Source organism: Monopterus albus, unplaced genomic scaffold, assembly GCF_001952655.1.
Source record: "Monopterus albus unplaced genomic scaffold, M_albus_1.0 scaffold26.1, whole genome shotgun sequence".
NCBI classification, from domain to species: domain Eukaryota; kingdom Metazoa; phylum Chordata; class Actinopteri; order Synbranchiformes; family Synbranchidae; genus Monopterus; species Monopterus albus.
The window spans coordinates 565,457-573,869 of record NW_018127906.1 but is presented as its reverse complement, the minus strand read 5'-3'; positions in this window follow the sequence as shown (position 1 = coordinate 573,869).

The following is an 8,413-nucleotide window of genomic DNA, read 5'->3' as shown; positions in this document are numbered from 1 at the left end:
AAAGAAGCTAAGAGAGAATATTTGTCTGATATTGTTGTATCAAACAGTCATAATCCACGTGTGTTATTTAAAACAATTGCGTCTGTGTTAAATCTTGCACAGCCTGTCTGCCTGGAAGCCTCTGTTGAGGTGTGTGATAATTTCTTACAGCTTTTTATTGAGAAGGTTGCTGCTGCGAGGGCTCTGGGTACAGCCGCTGTCTCTGACCCCTCGGCCTTGGTCCCTTGTGTGGCCGTTTTTGATGCATTTGAACCTGTAACTTTAGACTTTTTGGAGAAAATGATTAGTCAGATTAAACTATCTGGCTCTCCACGAGATGTTATTCCACCGCGTTTTTTTAAAGAGGTCTTCTCGTGTATAGGTAAGCTGGTCTTGGCTATTATTAACAGTAGTTTGTCGTCTGGTCTTGTCCCTGCATGTTTTAAACATGCAGTAGTGCAACCTCTACTTAAGAAACCAGGTTTGGACCCTTTGGTCTTAACTAATTTTAGGCCAGTTTTAAAACTTTACATAGTACAGAGTTGGCCTTATTAAGGGTTTTTAATGATATATTCTTGGCAACCGATGCTGATGATTATGTGATCCTTGTCCTGTTGGATTTGACTGTGGCTTTTGATACGGTTGATCACAGTATTTTAATATCCCGGCTTAAAGATGTTGTGGGCATTAGGGGCACTGCACTGGAATGGTTTAGGTCTTACTTGTCTGGCAGGTCCATGTGTGTAGGCATTGTGGTTGATGAATCTTCGTCATCCCCTCTGTCTTGTGGGGTTCCGCAGGGATTGATTCTGGGGCCTTTGCTGCTCTCATTATATCTATTACCTCTTGGTTCCATCCTAAGAAAGCATGGTGCCCTTTTTCATTGTTATGCTGATGACATTCAAATTTATATGCCGCTAAAGAGGAGGGATAACTTTTCAATTAGGCCACTATTGGCGTGTCTTGATGACGTCAAGGACTGGATGACACTAAACTTGTTAAAACTTAATGAGACAAAGACTGAAGTAACGGTGTTTGGCCCAAATAAGTCTGGTGACCCACCCTCAGTTGACTTAGGTCACCTGGAGCGGTATGAGAAACAGACCATCCTGAATTTGGGCGTAAAAATTGATTCTGATCTGAAGTTTGATCACCAAATTAATGCCGTTGTGAAATCTGTTTTTTTCCACCTTAGGCAGATAGCGAAGCTAAAGCCTTTTCTTTCACGCCAGCATTTTTTTGGACAGTAATCCATGCATTTATTACATCACTGGTGATAAGCACAACTTCACAAATTATAGACCGGTTTCTCTGTTGTCACAATTTTCAAAAATTCTGGAAAAACTCTTTAATAACAGATTAGATACATTTATTTATAAACATAAAATTCTCTCTGATTGCCAGTATGGTTTTAGGTCGAACCGGTCGACATCTTTGGCCATTACTGACCTGATGGAGGACATTACAAGTGCTATGGATGAGAAGAAATACACGATAGGAATATTTATTGACCTAAAAAAAGCATTTGACACAATCAATCATGAATTATTAATGGACAAGTTAGAAAAATATGGGATCAGAGGAATGGTTCTGAAATGGATTAGAAGTTATTTGACACAGAGGCGTCAATTTGTGAAGTTGGGTGAATACCAATCGAGTGAGCTGGATATTGTATGTGGAGTGCCTCAGGGTTCTGTTTTGGGACCTAAATTATTTATACTATACATTAATGATATATGCAAGGTTTCTGATTTAGTGAAAGTGGTTTTATTTGCTGATGACACTACCATATGGGCATCCGGGGAAAACCTACAGCAACTCTCTGGATAAGTTTCACAGGAACTTGAGAAGATAAAGAAATGGTGTGACAGTAATATACTATCTCTGAATTTGGATAAAACTAAATGTATGGTATTTGGGAATCGTAGACTAGATAATGAACTGCAATTGAAAATTGGGGGAGCTAATATAGAACGAGTATATGAAATAAAATTTCTAGGTGTCATAGTTGATGACAAATTCTCCTGGAAATCTCATATCAGATATGTTCAGAACAAAATAGCAAAAAATATATCGATATTGGCAAGGGTTAGATATATTTTGGATGGGAAAGCACTACGTATTTTGTATTCCTCATTGATTTTACCATACTTAGAGTATGGCGTTGAAAACTGGGGAAACACATACAAAAGCTCACTTCAACCATTGTATATATTACAAAAAAGAGCGATAAGAATTGTGCATAAGATGGGATATAGGGATCACACCAATGTAGCTTTCATACAGTCTAAATTGTTACAATTTTTTGATTTTGTGGGACACAAGACTGCTGTGTTTATGTATAAAGCCAGGAACAATTTATTACCTGGTGGAATTCAAAAACTATTTAATGAAAGGGAAGGGGAATATAATTTAAGGGGTCAGTTAAATTTTAAAATTCATGCTATACGTACAACCAAAAAAAGATTCTGTATTTCCATAAGTGGGGTAAAACTATGGAATAATTTAAGTGTGGACATAAAAAATAGTAATAGAATTGAGTTTAAACATAAGTATAAAGGTATGTGTCAATCAAGATATATGCAAGAACAGGTTTAATGATTAATTAGGTGGAACATTGTGGGTGTGGTGTAAGAATGTTAATAATTCTTTTAGTAATTACTTGTGTGGTGTAGAAGATAATTATCTAAGAATGTAATTATGTAAGAATATTAATCTGTAATAATTTTTTAGTATATTACTTGAGTGGTGTAGAACAAAATTATCTATGTAGAGATACTGTTTGCAAACCAATGATGGTAAGATGATGTTATGGGGTAGGACTAGATAAGTCTAACTTCTTCCTACTCTGTTCAAGCATGTACTATGTATAAGCAAATTGATAATGGATTAGCATTTGTGGATATGTGTGATATTATGTGTGTTGACATATCGACTGTCTTTACATGCTTGAAAGAATAAAATCAATCAATCAATAGACACCAAGAACCAATAATGTCCAAAACTTTGTATAGTAAATAGAAAAATATATATGTGTGTTCAACCATCAGCAGATGCTGAACATAAGATGTGATACACGTTATGCATCGAAGCAGCTTTTCCTCCGGGGGGATCCACAGTCCACTGCACACACAGGTGTGCACTGGTCTCCACCTGAAGTAGAAACAGACGTATGACCTGGGCAACATGACATCTGCATACAACACAACAACGTCATGTTTCATGAAAACATTTAAGTGAGTATACCTTCAGGACTGCCATCTCTGACTGCTTGCATTTTTCATGCAGATCAAGGTGTTGTGCAAAAACAACACTGTAAGTGGAAACATCATCACACACTGCCAAGATAACGTTCAGCTGGAACAGCAGTCCACGCTTATGCTCTAGTAGCACTTTTGTGTTGTCTAATTTGATGTCATTACCAAATGTACACACATCAGCATGATAATATCTACCAAAAATGACAGAAATGACCTCTGTGAAAAATATTATTTGGTCTGTGAGTTTGGCTCATGTCCCATCCACTAACATGGAAAAAGCGAGATTTATGACCTATACTGCAACCCGACCGAGTTACAGTGGCTTCACTTCTGGGAGCTGTCAGCCTGTCCATCATTTATACAGTCAATGTTGAAGACCAGGCGCTACATTGCGACCAGGTGAGATCCATCATGAGGAAAACAGACATCAACAAGGCATCAGGACCTAAACAGGGTATCAGGCTGTACATTAAGGGCATGTGCTGACCAACAAGAATAATAATAAGTTAGTTTGTAGTAAGTTATTTGACTATATAAAAAGGGATGTATTTCGGTTGACTTGACAGCTTTGATTGGTGATCCAATGCTGTAACCCCACTTCCGGTTGCTCCTGTGGAGAATCTGGTTGCAAAAAAGCAGGATGGCAGCTGTCATATTCATGATACAGTATTTTGGCTTCACTTTTGCATAGCGGAGGGAAGTGGTGGCATCATGTCCATCTTACATACAGTCAATCTGCGGTGCTGTGCTGAGAAAGCACTCCCTTGTAAACAATTAGATTATTTGTGTGTGTACTGCAGCCCATGCTTGACACCCCCATGTCAACTGTAGTTTATATTTCTAGCACTGTCTCTCAAAACAATATAGACAGTTTCCTTCTTAAATTTCAGTTGTTTTTTTTTTACATATTTCTACACCAAGCTGAATGACTATCAGCCAGTTACTTTAACCCCAGTGATTATGAAATCTTTTGAGAGACTTGCCCCATCACACATCAATGTCAGAATCCCCGCTGATCTGGACAGCCATCTAAAACAGATCTACTGATGATGGTCTCTGCTCCACCCAGCCCTCCCTCTCCCTGCTCGCCACACTCTGTTATACTCCGCCCACTGTGAACATCAAACTGCTCATACAGTGTGACAGCTTGAAAGAAACTCATTAAGTTAGCAAGCAGCATTCAGCAGGTGGGCACTAAAATAATGTATCTCACCAAGCTGACTGCCCCGCTTCATTTCTGAAGCTGTACAGCTGTATAGGAACCTCCACTGCATGACACATTTACAGCCAGGACAGCTAGTGAACATCATCAGAGTTTTCAGGAGTGTGCCCTGAAAAGGTTGTGTTGCAAAAAAAAAAAAAAGTTATCACTGTATAGGATGCATGCTGCTTGAAAACACGTCTGAAATTAAAAAAACAAAAATGACTAGTAATCTGAAGTTCAGGAGCCTCTAATGCACCACCTCCTGTTCACATCTATGTTTTTAGTTCTTCTAGATCTATCAGCAGCCTTTGACACACTCGAGCATGCAATTTTGGTCTCCCAATTGGAACACCTCGTCGGCCTGAGAGGCATGATTCTAAAATGGTTTAGCTCTTTCCTGTCCAACAGAACCTTTTCTGTCATTATTGATGATTCTTCCTCGATCATAGCCCCTCTTACCTCAGGCGTCCCCCAAGACTCGATTCTGGCCCCATTACTTTTTTCTTTATATAAGTCACCACTTAGTTCAATCATATCGAGACATAATGTTCATTTTCACTTTTATGCAGATGATGTTCACATTTACGTGCCATTGATACAATGCGATTCTAACGCACGTGTCCCACTGAAAAATTGTATTTGCGATGTCAAGCAGTGGTTATCGAAGAACTTCCTTCATTTAAATGAGAGTAAGACTGTATACATTGTTTTTAGCTCCGATCCAGCCACTGTTGTATTGACCTTAGGTCCTTCAACCCCCTCATTCACAGATACCATGAAAAATCTTGCCGTGATATTTGACAGCAGCCTAAATTTCAATAAGCAAATCAGGTCCATGGTTAAATCTAGCTTTTTTCACCTGAGACTCCTAACGAAGGTAAAACCCTTCTTTATCGCACGAAGACTTAGAAAAAGTTATCCATGCTTTTATCACCTCGTGACTTGACTACTGTAATGCCCTCTATGTGGGAATCTGTCAGTCTCTTCTCCAAAAGCTCCAATTGGTCCAGAATGCTGCGGCTCGACTGTTGTTGAACACCCCCAGGTACACCCACATCACCCCTGTTCTTCTCTTTCTACATTGGTTGCCAGTACAGTTTAGAATTGACTTCAAGGTGCTACTATTTGTATTTAAGTCTATAAATGGCCTCGCTCCCCCATACCTGTCTGATCTTCTGTCTATTTGTTTTCCGCGCAGAGCTCTGCGCTCCTCAGGACATCAGTCCTTGGTTGTTCCATGGTCTTGATACAAAAAATGGGGTGACTGCTCTTTTGCTGTGTATGGCCCCAGGCTCTGGAATTCTCTTCCGCTAGAGCTACGGTCTATAACCGAGCTGGCGGTTTTTAAGTCAACTCTAAAAACCCACCTTTTTAGACAGGCCTTTGGTGTTTAACCCGTCTTACCTCCTACAAAGAGACATTTTTATCTTGTTTTATTCTAGTTGTATCCTGATATGGAAGTTTTTTACTGTTTCTGCCTTAAAATTCTGTTTTATTTTGTTTAAGTTTTATTGTTTTAGTAGTGTTTTTTTAGCAGTTATACATGTTCTGCTGTGAAGCACTCTGGGCTCCACTGGAGTTGTACAGTGCTATATAAATAAAGTTTTTTTTATTATTATTATTTGCTTTCCTCCATTCAGTTGGCTGTTTTTACTTCATCATACAAACAAAGGCAGCTTGTAATTTTCTGAATAAATTTAAAACACCCTTACATTCCTCACTTGCAATGGATTTTTCTTCCCTCCCTCAGAGCTGCTAGTTCCAGCTCAAGGCCTCATGATTCTCCCTTGCCACATACTTGAGACGCCAGCACCAACATGGCGACTCAAGCCCTGTCCTCGCTCACCTCTCTCGCTTCTTTGAAAGAAACATTTTCTTCACACCACCCTCATCCTCCTTCCTCCCTTACTCCAGCTAGACATTCCTGCAGGGAGTCAGGTTGCACTTCCCATCACCTTCTCGCTCCCACTGTTGCACTCCAGTTCACTCACAAGCTACCTCTCCTCCAACTCACAGGTTGGACAGTAGCTGGGCCGCAAAAAGGAATGAGAAAGATGAAAATTCCCTGTCACCATTCTGACATGGTAATGCTTTTCATCTCCTATCTAACTCACTATATTCTCACTCTTTGATCCCAAAGTAAACCTCCGCTCTCCCAGAAGGGCATTCTATGAGCGTGTCGCAGTCACCCCCTCCCACAGTGCAGTTGCTAGGTTCACACTAATCCCTCTTTTACATTACTTCCAGCCTTTCATTCACCCAAATAAACTGACACCAGGATGCCAGGTTTTCTGCAATACCAATTCAATCATCTTAAGTACTCTACTTAAGTATAATTTAAGGTATTTCAACTTGACTTGAATATTTACAATTTCTGCTACTTCATACTTAGACCACTACATTTCAGAGGCAAATATTGTAAGGATCACTCATTCACATACTGTAACAAAGCCATTAATGCCACCCATAAACCCACATTCAGGAGATGGGTGAATTCTCCCTTTAGCTGACAGAATATTAGCAATATTACAACGCCAAAACAGAAAAGGCTGGGATGGTATTTAAAACCAAAATTAAAAAAGAAAACAGTGATATGTAAGTCATCTGTGTCCTGTATTACATTGAAAACAATACAACAGCACATTATTTGATGTGATACCTCATCAGTTTTATTTTTTCTTCAGAATAAACACGCACTTTAATTATGATGCTGCAACAAATCCCAAAAAAGGTTGGGACAGTGAAGCATTTAGCATGGTGTGATGTTGCCATTCCTTTTTACAACACTTAAAAGACATTTAGGGACTGAGGACACCAGGTGATTAAGTGTGTCAGGTGTCATTTTGTCCCATTCTTTCTGCAAACAAGTCTTAAAGTGCAAGAGTCCTGGGTTGTCATTGACACAATTTGCATTTTAAAATGTACCACACATTCTCTACTGGGGACAAGTCGGGACTGCAGGCAGGCCAGTCCATCACTCGCACCCTTTTCCTCCACAGCCAGGCCTTGGTAATATGTGCAGTATGAGGTTTTGCATTGTCTTGTTGAAATATGCATGGGCGTCCCTCGACAACATGTTCTTGAAGGCATCATATGTTGGTCCAAAATCTCTCTATATTGTTCAGCATTAATGGAACCATCATAAAAGTGTAAGTAGCCTTTGCCAAGGGCACTGACACAACCCCAGACCATGACAGACCCTGTTTTTGTCGGCAAAAGTGCAGTCAACTGCTCTGGGTTCAGAGGCATCTGGGATGGCCCATCATATAGTGTGTAGTGGTTTAAGTTACATGTTAATATGGATTATATAATAGAATAGGGTTTATGGGTTCACTTTAAGTTCATGTGAGCTGAACAATGAGCTTATATAAGTTGGTCAAGATGTTTCCTGTTTTTGAGTACATCTCAGGGTGTTGTCTCCCAAAACTGGAGACAGGAAACTAAGTTCAGAAATTGACGTAACAGCCTAAGGAAAGCTGCGGATAAAAGGGTGAGCCTGAAGGGGTTATAATCTGATAGGGAACAGAGAATGGAGACCAGAGTCACTCCTCCTGCCGTGAGATAAAGTATTAAATAAGAACATTGTCAAAAGCGCCAGTCAGTCCAGTCAGTTGTTGTTGGTCACAAGGTACCGTCAGTCAGTCTTTCTGTCAACCCACAGTCAGTCCTCGTTCCCCCCGGCCCTCAGGGGCCAGGTCTACGGTACACTTTTCACGGTAGCATTGTCATCCTCTCTTCTTCAGCCTAACCCTTCAGGCTCGCTCTTTTATCTGCAGCTTTCCTAAAGGCCCTTTCACACCAGACGCGAATTTAACGCGTGATTTATTCGCGCGTCAATAATATTTTTCGAACCAATAACTTGTCAATGATACATTGCACACCGCCGACGTAATTTTGCGACGCAAAAAGCGACATTAATTTTTTTCACCTCCGGGTCAATTTTTCCAACTCGTCGCGGCGACGGCAGCAC